Source organism: Ornithorhynchus anatinus, chromosome 4 (genome assembly GCF_004115215.2).
Source record: "Ornithorhynchus anatinus isolate Pmale09 chromosome 4, mOrnAna1.pri.v4, whole genome shotgun sequence".
NCBI classification, from domain to species: Eukaryota; Metazoa; Chordata; class Mammalia; order Monotremata; family Ornithorhynchidae; genus Ornithorhynchus; species Ornithorhynchus anatinus.
In genome coordinates, this window is record NC_041731.1 from 4,311,119 (window position 1) to 4,334,046 (window position 22,928).

The 22,928-nt window shown below is 45.5% G+C and overlaps 1 long non-coding RNA gene across 3 annotated transcripts in view; it reads right to left on the minus strand.

The window, feature by feature from the left end:
- LOC103167476 overlaps positions 1 to 22,928 on the minus strand; it is an 85,221-nt gene that overhangs the window by 12,598 nt on the left and 49,695 nt on the right. For 2 of the 3 annotated variants that reach the window (XR_003758765.2, XR_003758766.2), the window contains exon 2: positions 2,710 to 2,908. The exons of the other annotated variant lie outside the window; for it this stretch is intronic. This is a non-coding gene — a long non-coding RNA (uncharacterized LOC103167476). The remainder of the gene's footprint in view (positions 1 to 2,709; positions 2,909 to 22,928) is intronic. 3 annotated transcript variants of the gene reach the window in all.

Below are 22,928 nucleotides of genomic sequence, written 5' to 3' on the forward strand. Positions count from 1 at the left end.
AAGCAGGTCTGAAGCTTCAAGGATTTGGATATAGCTCATTTATTCCACAGACGTTCTGGGTCAATCATATTTATTCATTCACTCGATATCTGAGCGCTTACTGTGTGCACAGCGCTGTTCTAAGTGCTTGGGAGGGTAAAACAATAAAGACTCGTGTCCTGCCCGCTACAAGCTTACGGTCTAGGGTCATTATGGGCGAGGAATGTGTCTACCGACTCTGTTGTACTGTACTCTCCGACGTGCTTAGTACTGTGTTCTGCACACAGTGTGTATATATCTGTCATTTTATTTATTTACACTGATGTCTTTTTGTATTGATGTGTCTCTCGCCCCCCAGCCCTAGACTGTGAGCTCCCTGTGGGCAAGGAGTGTCTCTATTGTTGTATTGTACTTTCCCAAGAGCTTAGTACGGTGGTCTGCATACAGTAAGCGCTCAATAAATACGGCTGAATGAATGAAAGTTGCTCAATAGATATGATTGATCTGGAGAATTTGGTGCTACGGGAAAATCTTGTTATAATAATCACGACAAGCACTCCGTAGAGTGCATAGGGAAGCAGCATAGCTTAGTGGAAAAAACCCAAGCTTAGGAATCAGTAGATCTGGGTTCTAATCCCAGCTCTGTCGCTAGTCTGCTGTGTGACCATGGGCAAATCACTTATCTGTGCCTCAGTTGACTCATCTGTAAAATGGGAAATCAATACCTGTTCTCCATCCCATTTAGACTGTTAGTCTCATGTGGGACAGGGACTGTGTCCAATCTGATTTTCTTGTACCTACGCAAGTGCTAAATTCGGTATTTGGAACACAGTAAGCGTTTTTAAAAGAAAGTACTTTACAGAGGGCTCTCAGTTGAATGCTAGAAATACTCAAAGGGAGTGACTGGTTCACAGATGGTACAAAGCTACCGCCACGGTTGTCATTTTCCAGTAGAAATTCCTCCAACATTGGTATGGCCACCACCGCAATACTATATGATCTTGCCACTCACTGTCATTTTACTGTATCAAATCCCGTGAAGGTGCAGAAAGCAAAAACCCACTCTCCTGAAGACAAAACAGAGAAGCCGCATGGCCTAGTGGATAGAACCTGGGCCTGGGAGTCAGAAGGATCTGGGTTCTAATTCTAGCTCCACCACTCGTCTGCTGTGAGACCTTGAACAAGTCACTTAAATCCTCTATGACCTCATCTGTAAAACGGGGATCAAGACCGTAAAACCCACAGGTGACATAGACTGTGTCCAAACTCCAGTGTGCGGTACAGGTCGTGACACATAGTAAGCAATTAATAAATACCCTGAAAAATATACACTATAAGAGACTAACGGCATAACAGAATCATACACATGCTCCCAACCAATTCTGGTTCCTGAAGTGAATCTACTTGCACCGACTTCTGCCTAGTGCTAAGATGGAATTTGTTAAGCAATCATACATATTTAATGAGTGCTTGCTGTGTGCAGAGCACTGTATTAAGCACTTGGGAGAGTACATATAAACAGAGTTGGTAGACACATTCCCTTCCCACAATGAGTTTACAGTCTAGAGGACTTATTACATGCCAATCATTATCCTAAACAGTGAGACAGATTCAAGATAATCAGGTCAGACAGAGTCCCCGTCCCTCACGGGGCTCACAGTTTAAGAAGCAGTGTTACACCAGAACACTGTTGAGGAAAAAGGATCCCCTTATTCTTCTATTGTTTTCTATCCCAGCGGTGTAATAAAAATCCATATAGACCTGGGAATATTTGGCAAGATGCAGGGCTATTTCAGGAAAGACATCTTCCTCTCCCGCCGGAAGCTATCGTTTGAGGAAGGATTTAGGTTGACACTGGAAGAAAACGGCTGTGTGGACACGATTCATCAAAAAGAGTTTAACTGATTCAGCAGCAGGAGCTCCTGCAGCACTGGTGAATGTCAAAACTGAACACGCGGTGAAAATCTGAGAAGAAATGAAGCAATTCTCGCAAAGGAAAGCAGAAGGAATTAAAAATGTCCAGTTGTGTAATCTTCTCTAACAACCGGAACACCAGCGGTCTTATCCCGGTTCTTTCGAAGGACAAATTCTGGAAGCAGCCAAAAAGCACAGAGCAGCTAAATTTAAGACAGTGTCGTTAGCACTGATCTCCCCATCTTCAAGGCCCATCTGAAATCCCACCTCTTTCAGGAGGCCTTGCCCAGTTAATCTTTTTGCCCCCCCCCCCCCAAATCATAGCTTTCTAAATATCACCTCCACATACATATATGCAGTCTCCATTGCCCATAGTGCTTCTGCCCACATCTGCTTCCAGGCTGTACTGCGCCCAACCTGACTTTTGTATCTACCCCAGTGCTTAGAAAAATGTTTGGCACATACTAAGCACTTCAACATCGTAAGTATTATCATTATCAAAATTATTAAAGCACTTATTCATCCAAATATCCATTTTTCCATTCTCTTTTCCTCCTTATCCATAATTATTTTTTTAATTTCTGTCTTTCCCACTAGACTGTAAGATCCTTGAGGGGAGGGATTGTGTCCTCTAGGTGCTCCATAAATAATCAGTCACTGGTACCGCACCAAGCACTTTGGAGAGTACAATAGAGTAAAAAGAGTAAACGAGTTCTCAAGGATTTTACAGTCTAGAGGGGGAGATAGAGATTAAAATAAATTTCAGGTAGGGGAAGCAACAGATCATAAGGATAGGTACCTGGTTGCTTAAATTACCTGAAAATGAATGATGAATTCCAAGCAGACAGAAGCAAATGGTGTAAACAGCTGATGAGCTTGCTAAAATTCCACCAGATATTGCCAGAAAGGAGGAATATCACTGAAGAAACACTTGCTGTGCAAGCTGTCTTTTTCCGAATCATAGCACTGAAAGAACACGAGCCTGAAACGTTGGACATTTAAACCTGATTTTTACCTGAATTTGAAGAAATGAAACCAGATCAGTTCCTTATCAATGGTATTTATTGAGCATTTTGTGCGTAGAGTACAATACTAAGCACTTGGGAGAGTACAGAGTAGGGAGACATGTTCCCTGCCCACAGCAAACTTACAATCTAATACGTTTTCAACCCCCCAAGCCCACACCATGTTTCTAATTCAAAAAAGGCAGAACACGGCTTCAGCAGTTTTCTGACACAGAATGCAATTGAACACATATTTACATTGTACTCATAAATATGCATTTAAGAAATATATACAATTACTTGATAGGCTGTTTTGGTTTAGATCTGTCAAATATTTGTTACATCTGTAAATGTTTAATTCATATTTACCAGATTGGTGGAACTGCTTTAAATGTGTTCCAGCTTCCCCTCAACAGATTGAACGTTTCCAACAATTTTCCACACGAGGATTTACCCAGCAGAATCTTTGCCTATGGGGAAAATGCCAATTTTCTTTCTTTCCAAGAACACCGCATAATGTGCCTATTTCAAAACTGCATGCTCACTCATTTAGTCCTCCATTCATTTTCATTACAAAAACTAATTAACTATTGCACAGAGTTTAGAAAACAGAGAGAGCTACACAAATGCTAAATAATAGTTAAAATCTGGGGGGGGGGGGGGGGAGGGGAAGGTTTGTCACGACCATTCTAATCGGTATCTTGTGCCTCAGAATTTTTCAGGATCTCACTGGAAAGACAAATGAATGAACCCTCTATCGAATTGACCATGAGAACCTCCAAAAACTAGCCCGGTTATGTTCTGAATTTTGCTCTATAGGAAAGAGGAGAGTAGAAGGAACAATGATAAGGAAGAGGGGTTTAGTGCAGTTAACTAATAGTTTTGCCTACTGGATGCAGAGCACTGTGCTAAACACCTGGAAGAGCACAATGAAGCTAGAATACACAATCTCTGCCCTCAAGGAGCGTACAGTCTACCGAGGGAGGCAGAAACTAAATAATTTACAGGAAGAAAAAGAGAAAAGGAAAATGCCCATGCCGAAAAGTCAGTGCTTAAATAGCATATATCGGAGAGGAAGCTATTGCAACAGATGTAAAATGCGGGCAATTTGAAAGCCGGCTTAGGTTACACAGGAATGAAAAGAGACGATCCATCACTCAACCAGCAGTATTTATTGAGCACTGACTCTGTGCAGAGCACTGCTTTAGCAGATATGATAGCTGGTCTCGAGAGGAGGTTCCATTCCTGTGAGTATGAAACGCCACTCCTGAGTTAGCTAAGACCTATTAGAAAATTGTGTTCTGCTCTATCTAGATTTGGGATCGCATTTTGTCTTTATGTAAGATTTATGACTGAGAAGAGGCTTGGCCCAGTGGAAAGAGCGAGGGCTTGAGAAGAGGAGGACCCGGGTTCACTTCCCAGCTCTGCCACTTGTTTCGACGTGACTTGGGGCAAGTCGCTTAACTTCTTGGCGCCCCATCGCCCTTGTCTGTAAAAGGGAAATTTAATTCTCATTCCCCTTCCGCACAGACTGTGAGCCCCTTGGGTCCGACCCGATTAACTTGCAACTACCCCAGTGCTAGTGCTGTGCTTGGCGTATAGTAAGCAATTAACAAAAATGACAGATTTTTGATATAAATGAATTGTGTCAACAATTAAAGTCCAATGATGGGTCAGGTTGAAAAAGGGGAAAGAACTGCCATTTGGTTGTGAGGCTCTCTGTCCCCACTGTTAGTAGGTAGGTGAGAAGCAGCCTGGCTCAGTGGAAAGAGCATGGGCTTTGGAGTCAGAGGTCATGAGTTCGAATCCCAGCTCTGCCACTTGTCGGCTGTGTGACTGTGGGCGAGTCACTTCACTTCTCTGGGCCTCAGTTCCCTCAACTGTAAAATGGGGATTAAGACTGTGAGCCCCACGTGGGACAACCTGATTCCCCTGTGTCTACCCCAGCGCTTAGAACAGTGCTCTGCACATAGTAAGCGCTTAACCAATACCAACATTATTATTAGGTAACCATCTGAGCAGTTTGGTAGAGTGAACCCTGTCATCCCCCTCTACCTTGCCCTTGTGAGAAACAGTGGGATTGGAGAGAGATAAACCAGAGAGCTCAGCGAGAGAGACAATACTGCCTTAGGTGGAACAATACGAGAATACAAGGAGACATTGTCTTCAATCAGTCATTTTTATCGTGTGCTTACCGGGTGCAGGACACTATATTAAGCGCTCGGGAAAGCACAGTACAACAGAGTTGGTAGACGTGTTCCCAGCCCACAGCGCGCTAACCCAAAGACACTCATTCATTCAATAGCATTTATTGAGCGCTTACTATGGGCAGAGCACTGTACTAAGCGCTTGGAATGAACAAGTCGGCAACAGATAGAGACGGTCCCTGCCGTTTGACGGGCGCACGGTCTAATCGGGGGAGACGGACGGACGAGAACAAAGGCAACAAATAGAGTCGAGGGGAAGAACATCTCGTAAAAACAATGGCAACTGAATAGAATCAAGACACCTCTTCCCCCAACCTCCACCCAATCCAGGACTCATGGAGTTTCCTCTTGTAGCCCCCACCTCAATTCAAAGTGGCTTCCCTGTTCATCACTTGGGAAGTGGAAAGGTATTGCCCCCAAGGCCAAAGCAGGAGGTGGACAAAACTTTGAGACCACCATCACAATTCTCAACCACTCTAAATTTACTGAGCAGCTACCAGGGATTAGTCACTGTACTAAGTGCTTAGGAAAGTACGACAATAGGAGAACACATGTTCCCTGTCCTCAAAAGCACTATAATCTCAATTCTCCTTCAGTGTCATGCCATTTTGAGAACCACCATATTAGAAGGCCTAGTTCAGCCTAGAACTTTGGGCTGAGTAGATGAAGTCTCCGTGCAGACTTTTTGAAGGTCAGTCAATCATATTTATTGAGAATTTACTGTGTGCAGAACACACTTGAGAGAGTATAATAGAGCAATATCACAGACACATTTCCGACCCACAACTAGCCTACAGTCTAGATTAGGGAAATGTGACAGACATTCAAGTGATGCTAGTACAACACAATAAGATGGCCACTAGGAACAAATAATAGACAATACAGGCAGGAGCAGATTGCCATGTTTTCTGAGTTATCCTGTCCGGTTTAAAGTGCCATGGAAAGTGAGACCAGCCCCATATCAAACAGGAAAATAAAGAACCAAAATGCAAATATTACCAAAATTGTATTTGATATTTTTAAAGAACCAAAATGGGAAGTGTAACGTTCAGAATCTACCCTTTCTCATTAGCTTTTTTAAAAACCGCCAGATGTAGCTCAAGGTAAATTACATGATGGTGATACAAGGTAATTACATAGTTACCATCAAAATCACACACATTAATGTGTGATAATAATGTAGTAAATAAATACAAGCTCACTCCACTGGAAATGGGGGTAATTACCCAGGAACACATGTTCCTGCCACCATATTGTTCGTTGATAATTGTGCAATTAACTTATGTCAATGTAATATAAATGATGTTTTCATCTGTGATGTTATCTGTGATTCTCTCACTTCTGATTTTTCCATGATTTTTCACGTATCGAGATGCTACAAATATATATTATATAATATAAATAATATATTGTATGGTATAATGTATAGTAATGAATGGATATATAGTCACACTGAGTTAGGAGGAAACTTCTAAGCTTTGTAAATCATTTTTATTGGAGCATCCTAAATCTACCAAAAAGCCAAAGAAAGGTTTTTAATCTTACATATAAATTTAATAATGTACCACACATACCACCAAGATTCTATTTTCTGACCCTCAGTTATAATCGCAGCAGGCCTTACGAAGAGGCCCGGGGTGCACGTGAAGGACAGAAAGAAGACTTTTTACTAGGTTTATTTCAAAGACAATTTACACGTTGGACCAAGTGAATGCTTACTGGTTAGTCTAAGATGAACTTTTTACGTATCCATCCTTACATTTTAATCAATCAGGCATTTTGGAAATCTTTAGATAGTTGAATATTTTTGATGGCATTTGTGGGATTACTGAGGCACAAAGAAGGTCACATAGCAGACAAGTACAGGAGCCAGAATAAGAACCTAGGTCCTACTGACTCCCAATCCCCTTGTCTGCTGTGAGCTTAGGTAAATTGTTTAACTTCTCTGGGCCTCAGTTACCTCATCTATAAAATGGGGGTTGAGACTGTGAGCCCCATGTGGAACGGGGACTGTGTCCAACCTGATTAGTTTGTACCTACCCCGACGCTTAGAACTGCGCTTGGCCCAAAGTAGGCACTTAAATACCATGTTATGTTCTATTCACTGGCAACATTGCTTCTCAAAATATTCCATTTTTACATCAATAATTTTGCCCCATTATTTAAAATATCATATTACTTAAGCACTCACTCGAGAACATATCCCCTTCTTTTTCTTCCCCATATCTGTAATTTATTCTGGGGTCTGGCTCCTCCGTTAGACTGTGATCTCCTTCCACTCAAACTGCAGTGTACGACCGACTGCATTTATATACCCGAGCGCTGCTGAAGATGCATACATAAGCAATAAATATACGAGCGCAAGTGGTGACCGATGGGTTGATGTGACTTGAGCTGTTTAGCATTAATAGAGAAGGAGTGTTGAGGAGGTGGGATTTTAGCAGGACTTTGAAGTGGGGGATTCTGCACTAGCCAGAGCCGGGGACGCCGAACTAGCTCCGGATAAGTGCAAGTCTTGGGAGGGAGAAGGAAGAGCAAAATCAGATATGCTAGACATCAACCCCACTAGGGCCGGCTCTCTCGGGCAGTGTTTCCTCACTTGGAAACAGTCACCCCAAGATCCTCAAGTTCTTGATAAGGACAAAATACCGTTATCGCCCTGTCCTTCAAGCAATATTGAATCAGTAAAGTATTTTTCATCCTTCGAGCAATATTGAATCAGTATTTTTCAGCCACATTCATATTACGTCTAGCTACTGACTTCCTTCTTTTTTTATGGCCCCATAAAACACATTGCAGGGAAATAAAGGTTTACTTTGCAATAGAGAATTCACAGCCATCCGCTAGTGCTGACTCTTCAGAACCATGGACAAGCGTCTTGCTATTTTTTGTTGATCGGGATATTTTTAGATGCAATTAGCTGTCCTTCCAGGGGACTCTTTAGGTCATAATTACAGGAGGGAGAGAGAGTAAGAGAGAGGGAGAGGAGAGGGAGAGACAGGGAGAAGAAGAAGAAGACAGAAAAGAAGTAGGGGACGTGGCCTAGTAGAAAGAGGACAGAGCGGGATTCACACTAATAATGATATTTTTAAGTGCTTCCTTTGTGCCAAGCACTGTTCTAAGTGCTGGAGTAGATAAAAGGTAATCAGGTCGTCCCACACAGGACTCACGGTATTAATCCCCATTTTGTAGATGAGGTCACGGGCACAGAGAAGTCAAGTGTGACTTGCCCAAGGTCACACAGCAGACAAGCGGCAGAGCCGGGATCAGAACCCAGGTCCTCTGACGCTTGGACAGGAGAGGGAGGCATTGACACGTCTGGTTGAGACCCTGCTGATGATATCTCAGCAGGCCTGGGTTCTGGGAATGGACACAAATCACTCAGTGATGTCATTCACTCAGTTTTACTCAGTGATGTCATACATCAAGGACTTGGGCGCTAATCCCAGCTCCTCCTCCTGCTTGCTGTGTGGCCTTGGGCAAGTACCTTAGCTTCTCTGTGTCTCAGTTACCACATTTGCAAAATGAGGATTAAGACCGTGAGCCCCATGTCGTGTTAGAGAAGCAGCGTGGCTCAGTGGAAAGAGACCGGGCTGGGGAGTCAGAGGTCATGAGTTCAACTCCCCGGCTCTGCCGCTTGTCAGCTGGGCGACTGTGGGCGAGTCACTTCACTTCTCTGTGTCTCATCTGGAAAATGGGGATTAAGACTGTGAGCCTCACGTGGGACAACCTGATTGCCCTGTATCTACCCCAGGGCTTAGAACGGTGCTCTGCACATAGTAAGCGCTTAACAAATACCAACATTATTATTATTGTGTGGGATAGGAACTGGGTCCAACCTGATTATTTTATATCTATACCAGCGTTTAGTACAGTGCCTGACAGTAAGTGCTTAGCAAATGCCTTTAAAAATAAGTGAAATAATAAATGATAATGCACCAAACCTATTTGGATACGTAGAATTCGCCATCTCAATTTAAGCGGTGAGCCAGGAGCTATGGATCGAATCTAATTCTATCGTCACTGACACATCGGTGGCATTCGCTAAATAGGAAAAGAGTATTTGGAAGCTTCCTGGAGAAGTGAGAAGGCTTCAAGAATTTCGGGGATTGATTTTTCCAGTCTGGTAAGTATTAGACATGGATTTTTTCACCACCCAAATGCATACATGAACACCTCCACCCCCCCGCCCCACATACACTCACACACACTCTCTCCAAAATTGCAACGGAGACATATGCGGTGAAGGACTATATTAGAGCCCTGAAGAGATGAGGGCCGTGAAAAGTTGTTGTCTTTAGTAATAAATCAAACCTCAGCCCCGCCAGTGGCAATGGCAGTTCTGTGCCCCACATATACCACAAAAGTCAATACGCTCAGAGTGAAATAAATATCAGGAATCGGCCTTATCCTTAGGCCTCCGTTACCCACCTTAGAGTTTGAAATGCTTGAATAAGGTGGCAAATGGTCCGCGTTTCTCGACAGTCAGCTCCCCTAGGTGGAAAAATCGGGCTGGCTACATAAACGAACCGGTGGCCTTTTGGCTGCCTTCATATTTACGGCTCCGTTGGAATTCGGCGGGCATCGTTATCGCATTCGTTTTGAGGCTCGGAGCATCCGAGAGAGGCTCCTGTCATAAATGAAGCCTGTCTCAAAGACTTTTGGACCGAGGACCGGGATGGAGGAATTGATTACTATCACAGTGGTTTGAAGGACAAGTCGGGAATGGGGGAGGGGAGCTGCATATTGCTAAGTGCACGCAAAAGATTTTTTACGGGCAAGACCCATTTATGGCTAAAGTGACCTCATCGCCGAGCAGATGCTGTGCCGTAACACCAAAACCTAACCGTTGCCCTCGGTAGCTGCTGTCATTTCGCCAGCCACACTGGCCAGCTATCTTTAGGACACCTCCTGGACCTTCCCACCTCCCAGAATGCCCTAAATGATTTGTCGGCCTCAGCCATTTCTAGCCATTTCACCCCTCCACCGTGAGGAAGCGTGGCTCCGACTCGGGAGCGTGGCAGTACAGAGATGTCCTCTTAAAGAGACGTGACTTTTCCTCTTCAGGCTTGGGCTACTGGGAAGTCCCAGAAACCAGAGAAAAGGTCTTCTCCCTCTAGACTGAAAGCTTGCTGTGGGCAGGGAATTGTCGGTTTATTATTGTATTGTACTCTCCCGAGTGCTCAACACATGGCTCAGCACACAATAAAAGCTCAATAAATAGGACTGAATGAATTGAATAAACTGCCTTTGCTAACAGGTGGTGTGCTAAGCACTTAGAACAGTGCTCTAGACTGTAACCTCCTTGTAGTCAGGGAATGAATATTTCTACCAACTCTGTTATATTGTACTCTCCCAACCTCTATGCGTGCAATAAGTGCCCGATAGATATGATTGTGTGAGTAATTGCTCTGGACACAATAGGTGCTCAGTTAATGCTGTTGACTGTTGTCTGTTTTTTTTTAATTCTCCAGGGTTGAGAGGCTCCTCTCTGTCTTTCTTAGAGTTACTGGTCTGCCCTAGACCACAATCACAACAGACCTCTGTCCAGTGTATGCCACTGTAATACAGAATCATGTTTCATTTGTCCCAGTGCACAGAGGCCTAATGCTTGCTTGTCCGGGTCTTTTACGCTGCTTTTGTGTTATTATTTCACCTCTCCTTATGCATCTGTCACCGGTGCCCTCTCCTCCTTTATTCTTCCATTGGAAGTCCCTTGAGAGCCAGGGACCGCGTCTAATTCCCACTGTGTATTATTTCCCACTGCTTAGTACCGTGCTCTGCACGCGGTAGGTGCTCAGTAAACACTATTGCTATTACCAATGTTGCTATTAACATTTCCTCCTCTTTGCTTTCAACAGGAGTATCCTGGCACCCCACAATACATTCTAATAGTAATAATCATAATAACGTGTTTAAAACTACGTTTATTATGTAAATAATCATCAGTCGGGCATCACGCAGGCCTCTCCCGAATCATCTGTCGTGGGTGCAAGTCGCTATATGCTGAAAGTGATTTTTGCCTGGAAAAAACAATGTGGATGTGTCATGAATCACCCTTCCACTCTCACCGCACTGCCTTCCTGCCCTTCATTAACGCGGGAGGTATGTGATCTCAGCAAGCACCAACCTGCTGATACATCTTCAAGCCACTAGTAAAAATGAAGAGAAAAAAAATTCCTAAGTGCCTAACAGATGCCTAAGTCCATCCGGGAGAAATGCAGTAGAGTACTTAGCATCAGTATCGTCTCCCTGGCCGAAACTGCGGCTGATGAAGAGTTTCTGGGAGCCCGTAAAAGAGCGGTTGACTTTCACCCAGCGACTCCACCATCTACGGTGATTTCCGTACACTGCGTTGGTGAACACGCCACGGGGGAGAGCAGGAGATACGTGAGCTGGGCTACCAGGACGGACCCGAGCGTCTCCAATCAGTGGTATTTATTGGGTGTTTCCCGTGTGCGGAGGACCGCACTAAGCACTTGGGAGACTACGACAGAGTTGGTAGACACGTTGCTTTCCTACAAGGGGCTCACGCTGAAAAAGCCCCGAATAGTGGCTTTCTGCCCTGTCCCCTCTGCCTCTGAAATTCCTGTTCCCTTTTGCCCCCATGCTCAGAATGCAAAGTCAGCCCCCAAAGCGCAGAGTTCGACAGCCAAGAGGAACCGCGGCGGGTTTGAGCATCGCAACAACTGTCTTTCCCAACACAACTGAACTAGCGGGATCTCCCTTTAATCAATGTGGGGATCAATCAATAGATAAGGAAACAGCGTGGCCTAGTGCAAAGAGCACGGGCCTGGGAGTCAGAGGACCCGTGTTCTAATCTTGGCTCCGTCGCTTTGCTGCGGGGCCTTAGGCAAGTCACCTCATTTCTCTGTGCCTCGGTTTCCTCTTTGGTAAAATGGAGATTCAGTATCTCTTCTCCCTCCCGATTAGACTGAGAATCCCATGTGGGACAGGGAAGCGTGTGAGCTGATTACCTCAGCACTTAGGACAGTAGGTGGCACATATTAAGTGCTTAACAAATGTTTTCTCTCTAAAGAACCGAAAGTCCCGAAATTTATTACCTATGCATAATTTACTTATTTCTACGAATGTGTCTTTCCCCCTCTAGACTGTAAGCTCATTGTGGGCAAAGAACGTGCCTACCAACTCTTTTCTATTACTCTCTCCTCTATCGCTTAGTACAGGGCTCTGCACACAGTTAGTGCTCAATAAATACGATCAATCGATTACTATTATTGCTGTTATCCTCCAGATATACACCGAGCTTCCTCTCCAGAGTCCCTGAAAAGGAATTCTACCTCATGCGGGGGGTAGACTAGGCACTTTCCAACCTCCCCCCGTGGCCACCCCCTCCGACGTCCACCCTGAGGTAACTGTCTCGCTTCCTGCTAGAGAAGCAGCGTGGCTCGGTGGAAAGAGCATGGGCTTGGGAGTCCGAGGTCATGGGTTCGAATGCCTGCTCTGCCACTTGTCAGCTGTATGACTGTGGGCAAGTCACTTCACTTCTCTGTGCCTCAGTTACCTCATCTGGAAAATGGGGATTAAGACCGGGAGCCTCACGTGGGGCAACCTGATGACCCTGTATCTCCCCCAGCGCTTAGAACAGTGCTCCGGACATAGTAAGCGCTTAACAAATACCAACATCATTGTTATTATTATTGCTTCCCGGCTGAAGTCAGTCCAGATAGGCCTGGTGGGTTCAGACACTAGTCCCTCTCTGCCCATCACGGACCTCCTCCTTACTTGCAGCAGCGAGCGGACGCCTGGTGACGAAACTGTAAGCTCATCTCCAGACCGTAAGACCATTATTGGCAGGGAAAGTTTCAGCTAATTCTATCGTACCGGAATCTCCCAAGTGCTTAGTCCAGTCCCCTGCACATAGTAAGCTCTCAATAAATACGATCGGTCGACTGAAACGAGGCTGAGCGGCTCCACAGTCGGGGTCAAAGCAGCACGGAGTTTATCGTCCTTCCTTTGTTCCCTGCGTCGGTGGCTCAACTCCAACCAGGATTTTCTTCCACTTAAAAGGTTAGCGCCACTTATCTTTCCTTCCTTTATTGTCTGGCTTCCCGTACGGCCCGGGAGCCAATGAAATAATAAGCAGAAGCTTCTGTAATTCATCCCTGCAGAGCAACAACGGATTGTGGTAAAATCTATTTTTAAGCCCAAAATGTAATGAAAACGACTAAAAATAAAATCTCAGGTACAGGCAGGGCAGAGAGGCCGAAACTACCATAATTAGCAGCTGGCTCTGGGGTGGAGAGGGGGTGGGGAGAGCTTCGGGCTCTAAGCTGTTTTAGATCCCAGAGAAGGTCTTCTGCTTGTCCATTAGCCCGGCAAACCCATTCTCCAGCCCTTTTAGTCGCACGTTCTTGACTCCCCGACCCCGTGTCCAGATCCTTCCTTCGCACCCCTATTTCTCTGCCGGTTCCTTGCTTTGGGTCCCTTGGAAAGAGCATAACCTTTGGGGGTACCCAAAGCAGTCGGGACTGTGGGTTCCACCTTGGTCGACACGCGCCGACACACACATATACATGCCCAGGAGAAGCGGCGTGGCTCAGTGGAAAGAGCCCGGGCTTTGGAGTCATGGGTTCGAATCCCAGCCCTGCCACTTGTCAGCTGTGTGACTGTGGGCAAGTCACTTCACTTCTCTGCGCCTCAGTGACCTCATCTGTAAAATGGGGATGAAGACCGTGAGCCCCACGTGGGACAACCTGATTCCCCTGTGCGTCTACCCCAGCGCTTAGAACGGCGCTCTGCACATAGTAAGCGCTTAACAAATACCAACATTATGATTATATGGGAATTACACCACCAGCAGCCCTGCTGTTGGTTAGGTGGAAAGTCCGCCGCTCTGGGAATCAATTAATCGGTGGTATTCACTGAGGATTTACCGTGAGCAGAGCACTGTACCTTGGGAGAGTACAGTACCGTAGGGTCCGTAGGCACGCTCCCTGCAGCCGGCCCATGCGGGAAGCAGCATGGCCCAGTGGCAAGAACACAGATTTGGGAGTCAGAGCGTAGATTCTAATCCCAGTTCTGCCACTTGTCTGCTATAATAATAATGTTGGTATTTGTTAAGCGCTTACTATGTGCAGAGCGCCGTTCTAAGCGCTGGGGTAGACGCAGGGTCATCGGGTTGTCCCACGTGGGGCTCACAATCTTCATCCCCATTTTACAGATGAGGGAACTGAGGCCCAGAGAAGTGAAGTGATTTGCCCACAGTCACACAGCTGACAAGTGGCAGAGCTGGGATTCCAACTCATGACCTCTGACTCCCAAGCCCGGGCTCTTTTCCACTGAGCCACGCTGCTTCCCTGCTAGGGGAACTTGGGCAAGTCACTTCACTTCTCTGTGCCTCAGTGACCTCATCTGTAAAATGGGGATGAAGACTGTGATCCCCCTTGTGAGACTTGTTGCACTGTGTCCAACCTGATTTTACCTATCTACTCCAGTGCTTAGCACATAGCAAGCGCTTAACACCACTGTCATTATTAAGGACTGTAAGTGAACTCGGCAGCGGGCGGCATCCCTGCCCACTTACTCTCTCGCGGCCCTCTGTGCCTCAACAGGAAGATGGCCGACAGGGATGGGAGCGCACAAGTGGGACTGGGCAACCACTATAATCGACTCCTCTGCTCGGTCCAGGACCAAGGCTCCATCGACCTGCCTGCCGGGAGACTCATCATCACACCTCTCAGTCATTCAGTCGTAGTCACTGAGCTCTTCCTGTGGGCAGAGCACTGCGCTGAGCGTTCGGGAAAGTACAATATAACACTAGACAGACATTCCCTGCCCATAACAAGCTTCCAGTCTAGAGGAGAACTCATCCCACCACCAATTTGGTCCCGGAACAAGGAATTAAGCTTGTTTTGTCTCCCTTCTAGGCTGTGAGCCCACCGTTAGGTAGGGATCGTCTCGGTTGCCTGTTCTGCACACAGTAAGCGCTCGATAAATCCGATTAAATGAATTGAACGGATGAAGCAAAGTCGAGGGGCGAGGGGGAGGCGTATATAGAGCTCCCCTCTCCTTCAACCCCTGCCAGAAGTCTCCCCCAGAACAAATCTCCTGCTCTTGTCAGGGGGGGTGGTTAAAACAGAGGAAGAGCTGTCTCTATGTCAGCCCCTTTCCAGAGCGCTCAACTCCCTTAAAAATCAACAGTAAGCGAAAGCGGCCCTTTCTTCTGACAGTCATCTTGATAAATGAGAACGTACTCAAGGCATTGGTCACAACAACACAGCACACCCAAGGGGGCGAATACATCTGCAGATTTAAGTCAATTATTTTAGAATAAATTCCTTAATGTCTTCTTTACCAAGTTTTACATAAGCTCTAATCACCTTTGCTCTGAGGAGGGAAATTCCAATTTACACGTAGATAATGGCTTTGGAAGTATTGCGTTGAGAAGGAAATGCTTGTTAGAGGAATGCGTTTTGGTAGCCGAACGCATGCCGTACGCGGCAGTGTAAAAGTCGATTATATAAATGAGGGCTTTCGAATGAAACGCGGGTGGAGGAACAAACTTCCAAGCTGCTGCAGAAGGAAAATTCCGTAATGTGTAATACATCCTGAAATGATCCTTTTCATTTCTTTCGAGAGCTCCGGATTTCCCTCGTTTCTCCCAGCCGACTGCCAACTGGGAGACAGGTGACATGAGACTGGAAACAAGCAACAAATTTGTCTTCTCCGCAAATAACGAAATGAATTTAACACGCTTCCAGACAATGTAGCAGACCCGCTTCCGGAACTGAGGAGGAGGAGAAGCGCCAGCCGACAGGATGATTTGCATGCAACGTGAAGTAAATTGGGTGCCAACTTTCTCCCGGGGTTAATGGGCTAACCCTACAATGCGTTCACACTCTACATAATTTTTCATGGTATTTGTTAAGCGCTTAGTATGTGCCAGGCAATGTACCAAGCATTGGCAGAGATATAAACTAATCAGGTTGGGTAGAGTCCATGTCCCACTTGGGAAACACAGCCTTAATCCCTTCTTATTTCCAGGCCACGCTGCTTCTACGGGTAGTCTCCCCCAAGTTCTTTCATTGGCCCAAAAACTGTAAAGAGAGGTTAAAGAGAGTGAGCAAGTACAGAGGAAAGTCTCCATCCTGTGAGTAAAATGAACATGCGGCAGGCAGTGTGGCCCAGTGGGAAGAGCATGGCCCTGGGAGTCAAGGATCTGGGTTCTAATTCCAGCTCCATCACTCGCCTGCTGTGTGACCTTGGAAAAGTCACATCACTTCCCTGTGCCTCAGTTACCTCATCTGTAAAATGGAGATTAAGACGGCGAGTTCTATGTGGGACAGGGTGGTGGAGCTGCCAGGCAGGATTATATTCATTCAATCGTATTCAGTGAGCGCTCACTGTGTGCAGAACACTGTACTAAGCTCTCGGAAAATACAATCCGGCAACAGAGACGGTCCCTACCCAACGGGCTCACGGTCTAGAAGGAGGTACTTGTTAAGCGCTTACTGTGTGCCATGCACTGTTCTAAGCACTGGAGTAGATGCAAGTTAATCAGATCGTCCCACTTGGGGCTCACAGTGTCAATGCCCATTTTTTTTTTTTTTAACAGATGAGGGAACTGAGGCCCAGAGAAGTTAAATGACTTACCCAAAGTCACACAGCAGACAAGTGGCCGAGCTGGGATTAGAACCCATGTCCTCTGACTCCCAAATCCAGGCTCTTTCCACTAAGCCACGTTCCTTCTCTATTATACTTTTCCAAGCACTCAGCCCAGTCCTCTGCACATAGAAAGTGCTTAATAAATGTCACTGATTGATTGTCTGATTGATTTCCCTTCAGGCCATCATCTCTGTTAACTATCTATGGTATTCGTTGAAGCAGCCTGGCCCAGTGAAAAGAGCATGGGCCTGGGGAGTAAGAAGATCTGGGTTCTGATGCTGACTCTGCCACTTGTCTGCTGGGTGAATTTGAGCAAGTCACTTAGCTTCTCTGGGCCTCAGTTACCTCATCTGTAAAATGGGGATTGAGAATGTTAGCCCCGTGTGGGACTTGGGAGTGTGTCCAACTTTGCTACCTTGTATCTTGGGGAAGCAGCGTGGCTCAGTGGAAAGAGCCCGGGCTTCGGAGTCAGAGGTCATGGGTTCGACTCCCGGCTCTGCCACTTGGCAGCTGGGTGACTGTGGGCGAGTCACTTCACTTCTCTGTGCCTCAGTTACCTCATCTGGAAAATGGGGATTAACCGTGAGCCTCACGTGGGACAACCTGATGACCCCGTATCTATCCCAGCGCTTAGAACAGTGCTCTGCACATAGTAAGCGCTTAAATACCAACATGATTATTATCTACCCCCAGCACTTAGTACAGTGCCAGGCAAATTATAAGTCCTGAACAAGTACTATTTTAAAAAATGTGCAAAGCACTGTACTAACCGCTTGGGAGAGCATGATGGCATTAGTTAACATGATCTTCGCCCTTAAGGAGATTACAGTCTAGCGGAATTTACAGTCACTCTCTCATTATGTTAAAGGAGCTGATTACCATGCTAGATTTTTTCCTGTCAGCTTCTGTCCTAAATTTAATTCAGAGAATCTGCTGAAGTGAACAGTGTGACAAGATAACTTCTCATTTGAAAAAACTGTGCTAAGAACTTGCACCCCTTGTGAATTATCTACCCTTTTTTTTTTGTCTTCCTCGAAGTTACTGCCATTCACTCTTCAATATTCATCTTTTATTCACTGGATTTGGCCAAGAAACTGAAAAAGAGCAATTATAAAGCGATGACTCCTTCAGAAGCCTCTTTAGAACTCGGTTGCTATTATACACTGTGCGTAACTTCATCCTCAATCTTCGCTGCTCAGTGGAACATCCACACGTTAAAATCATTTGAACGAGCTATTCAGAACCTGCCAATGTTTAAATCGTACAAGATGCTTTTCTTTGTTTTTAAATGAATCGAGCATTTCCGGGTCACACTTATCAAGTCTAAATCACCTGCGACTGATGAGCTGGGATTTAAAAAAAAAAACTTTTCTTGGAACGACCCAGCGAAAGGACAATGAACTGGTCTCAGATCACCAGGGAAGAACTGGTTTGAGTCTTCTGGACCAACTCGCCGCCATCACAATCCTGTCTCTGAACGAGTATCCCATTGCCCATTAAGTCGTTTTAATGAATTTTGCTACTTTCCTGTAAGACTGATAGCATACTAAGTAGTTGTGAAATGTTCTTTATTACTACACTGGATCATGCTTTTAATAGGGGATATAATCTCATTACAGGCTCTGGTAGTCACCTAGATTATGATCTTAATTGCCAGAATAAGTTATAATATATTCTTTTCGGTGCTTTTATTTATTTTTTTAAACACACTACAATTAAAGAAATGCAAGGTTGGGGGGATTTTCTCTCTAAGGGAGTTTCCCACATACCAGGTATTCTCTTTGTCTTTGCTTCTCCTTACTCCCAAGCGCCCACCATGAATGCATTTTTAAGTCTGTCCAGTGGCGATCAGTCATGCCAGGGACAAAAGCTCCACTCCCTGTCTGCTGTGTTACCTTGGCAAGCCACTTAATTTCTCTGTGCCTCAGTTTCCTCAATTGTAAAGGAGGGTTAATGATGTGAGCCCCATGTGGGACATGGACTGTGTCCGACCTGATTAGCCTTTATCTACCCCTGTGCTTACTACAGTGTCTGGCACTTAGTAAGCACTTAAATGCCAGGAAAAAAAAATAGCTTCACTTTCTTTCTGTTTCCTGACTAAATACTATCAGTTCTCACTATAGACCTTGCCTTCTTACAGTGCCGATCTTATTAGATGGGGGAAAAAAATTACTTGGGTTTCTTATCAGTCAGTGGTCTTTATCGAGCATCTAACTGTGCTGCATTGTACTAGGCACTGGGGAGAGAATGATCGAATGAGTAAGCATGATCCCTGCTGTCATTCATTCAATAGTATTTATTGAGCGCTTACTATGTGCAGAGCTCTGTACTAAGCGCTTGGAATGTACAAATCGGTAACAGAAAGAGACAGTCCCCGCCCTATGACGGGCTTACGGTCTAATCGGGGGAGACGGACAGACAAGAACAATAGTCAAACACCTTAAAATTCTCAACTCCCTCTATATTGGGACAAGAGCTGAGTCCACATTACCCAGTTTCTCAAACTGAGTCTCTAAACACTGTGTTAAATGAAGGTTTGGGTTTGTGATCCTCAGCTTTAGAGAGTCTCCCTGGTGAACCAAGCCTGAGAGTGGTGGAGGCAGTCGGAATCTGTCTTCCATCATAGTCTCTCGTCAGGGCACTGTCAATTTTTAATGGCCATCTCATTTTCTTTTTCTGTGTCAAAGTCAGCGTGGTAGTCTACAGTGGCACTCAGGTCAACCCTCTCCAAACCACATCTGTCCTCATCGTTATGGTGTTCTACCCCACCCTTTTCAGCGATATTAAGAGCTTACTATGTGCCAGGCCCCGAACTGCTGGGGTAGATACAAGATAATCAGGTTGGACACAGTCCTTGTCCCAGTTTGGGCTCACAGTCTCACAGATGAGGTAACTGAGGCAAAGAGAAGTGAAGCGACTTGCCCAAGGTCACACAACAGACAGGTGGCGGAGCTGGGATTAGAACCCATGTCCTCTGACGCTCAAGCCCGTGCTCTTTCCACCGGGCCATGCTGTTACCTAGTAATTGCTTAATAAATACAACTGACTGATTGAAAGAGCTTGATCTGAGTATCTCTGGTCCATCTGCTTTTGTTATTTTGCTTATTGTTATAGTGTACCCTCTCAAACGCTTAGTACAATGCTTTGCCCACAGTAAGCGCTCAGTAAATGCAATTGAACGAATGAATTTGCTCAGGGCTAAATGGCATTTCCTAGTCCTCAAGCTGTAGATTCCATGGAGCAACTACATCTGGCTCAAACCGGGATTGGGGATGGACCCTGGACCCTTGAGCCAACCCTCTGACTGTGGAGGTGGTGGGGGAGGCCAGCCCCATGCGTTACATTCCTTCCCAATTGTTCCTTTTCATGGAGGAACGTTACACTCATCCCTAAGTATTGAGACATCACAAGATCCAGGATGTGGAGCAGGAAAAGGAGGAAGAGAAGGAGCAGAGAACAAAGCGGAGGAGCAGAAGATGGGGGGGGGGGAGATTGCAAAGGAGGGCAAGGAGGAAGAGAATGAAAAAGGAGGAAAAGAAAGAGACAGGAGGAGGAAGAGGAAGAAAGAAGCAGGGGGGAAAAGAGGAACAAGAGAAGTGGGAGGATCAGAAGGAGAAGGAGGAAAAGAATCCAAGTGGGAGAGAGAATAAAAAGCCGGCTAGGATGATAAGGAGGGCATGGAAGAGGAAAACGATAAAAAGGAAATGAAAGAGGAAAGGTGGGGAAGACGAGAAGCGGTGGAGAAGAAAGGAGAAAGATTTCTTCCTGGAAATGTTTGTTCTAGTGCTGGGGAGAGTCCCCGATAATACAGTGTTTCCCACCAATACTGAGCTTCACTATTTCCAGTTGAGTCACAGTAGATATCAAAATGTCCCACCCTAATGCCTAATGCCACTTAAATAACAGAATTATGTACCCCAAACTGAAGCATTTCCAAATGGTTTGGTTTCTTGTATATTTTATGTGTTCGCTTCTCTCTGTCTGTCCTGTCTTCCTTCTTAGACTGGAAGACATCCGAGGGCAGACACTACGCCCTGTTTCATCTTTGAAACAACTCCTCTCAGATCTTAGTTTCCTGCTCAATTCTCAGGGTGTGCCCAATAAATGCTGTTGGCTGACTACCAGGCTAGAAGAGCCACTCTGAGTTGGTGTCATTGTTTCCCTATCAGGACAACCATAGCCCATTCATTCATTCAGTTGCATTTATTAAGCGCTTACTGTGCGTAGAGCAGTGTACTAAGCACTTGGGAAAGTACAATACAACAATAAAGAGTGATAATGAGCTCACAGTCTAGCCTACACCGAAGCAGCGTGGCCTAGTGGATAGAACACGGGCCTGGGAGTGAGAAATACCTGGATTCTAATCTCCGCTCCGCTACTTGTCTGCTCTGTGACCTTAGGCAAAACACTTCACTTCTCTGGGTCTCATCTGCCTCATCTATAAAATGGGGGTTAAGAGTGTGAGTCCCATGTCGGTCAGGGACTGTATCCAATCTAATTAACTTGAACCGACCCCAGGGCTTAGAACAGTGCTTGACACTCAGCAAGCGCTTAAATACCATTAAAAAAAAAACTTTAAAAATAGACCAGTTCTTTCTGAGGAGACACTGTCTCATTTAATGAAGGTTTTTGTTAGGCACTTAATATGCGTGTAGCACTGTTTCAAGTGTTGGGGTAGATACAAGCTAAATAGGCTGGATATGGTCCCTGTCCTGACTGGGACTCACAGTCTAAGTAGGAGGGAGAACAGGTATTGAATCCTTGCTTTGCAGTTGAGGAAACTGAGGCACAGAGAATCGACCTGCCCAAAAGCACACCGGAGACAAATGGCGGAGCCATGATTAGAACCCAGGTCCTCTGACTCCCAGACCTGTGCTTTGTCAACTAGGTCATGCTGCTTCCCCTCTCACTATATGCCAAGAACTGTTCTAAGCACTGTTCTCAAAGTAGTCTATCCCATCAACCCTAATCCAGTTTTAAATTAAACCACTGATTATATAAATACTTCAGTGCAATAAAGCAGATTTTTAAATTGAACCTCTGCAGGGATTTGATATTTTCATGCTAAATCCTCATGTAGCTGAACGCCCTGAATCACAGAAAAGACCGTCAGCAGGTATTCTAAATCTCATCATCCAACCAGCGCCGAACACACCTTAAATTTCCTCTGCCTCTGACAAGCTGCAACACGGCAGGAGTAAGAGTGATCGGCACCAAATGTGGAATCCATTTAACCTCTGCCCTCACCGGGAAAAGGGCCCTTTTAGGCAGTACTCCTGGGAAGCAGTGATTGGTGGAAGTTTTCCAGATTTCTTGCTTTGTTCCCCAAGCATTTTAGCGAGGTGTTTATTTTCCAGACTGTTTTCTTTGCTTTAAAGAGCTAAGCCTCCTCCCGCTCTTTTGGAATCCTGTTCATCCTCCTCGTGAAAAGATGCAGTCTCATTCCCCAAGAGAAGAGACTGCATACACACACAGGTACATCAGCCGCTCTGTTCATCATCTTGGTCCAGTGCCCAGAGCCTCTTCCTAATCCCTCAGCACAATCCCATTTAAAGAGCCAGGATACCCGGATTGAGAAAACTGCTGGCATCCATTCACAGAGGGTTTCCCAAATCCTCCTGCCAAAGGTATAAACTGCAGGTTGTATGCTCTCCCTAATAATATCATGGCATTTATTAAGCGTTCTCTAAATGCTGGACATTAGTTAACCAGGTCATACACAGTCCTTGTTCCACTTGGGGCTCACAGTCTGAGGGAGGAAGAGCAGGTATCTTATGCTATTTGTTAAACACTTACTATATGGCAAGCACTGTTCTAAACGCGTGGTAATCAGGTTGTCCCACATGGGGCTCACGGTCTTAATCCCCACTTTCCAGATGAGGTAACTGAGGCACAGAGAAGTTAAATGACTTGCCCAAAATCACACAGCTGACAAATTGCGGAGCTGGGATTAGAACCCATGACCTCTGACTCCCAAGCCCAGGCTCTTTCCACTAAGCCATGCTGCTTCTCATAATAATAATTATGGTATTTGTTAAGCATGTATCAGTGCTTACTTAGTACAATGCCCTGCACACAGTTAGCGCTCAATAAATAGAATTAATTAATCCCGTCCTCCCTTTCCCTCTGTGCCCGCTCTCCTGCATCTGTACCCCTTAAGCTCTTGGATTTTTATCCCACCCCCACTTTATGTACA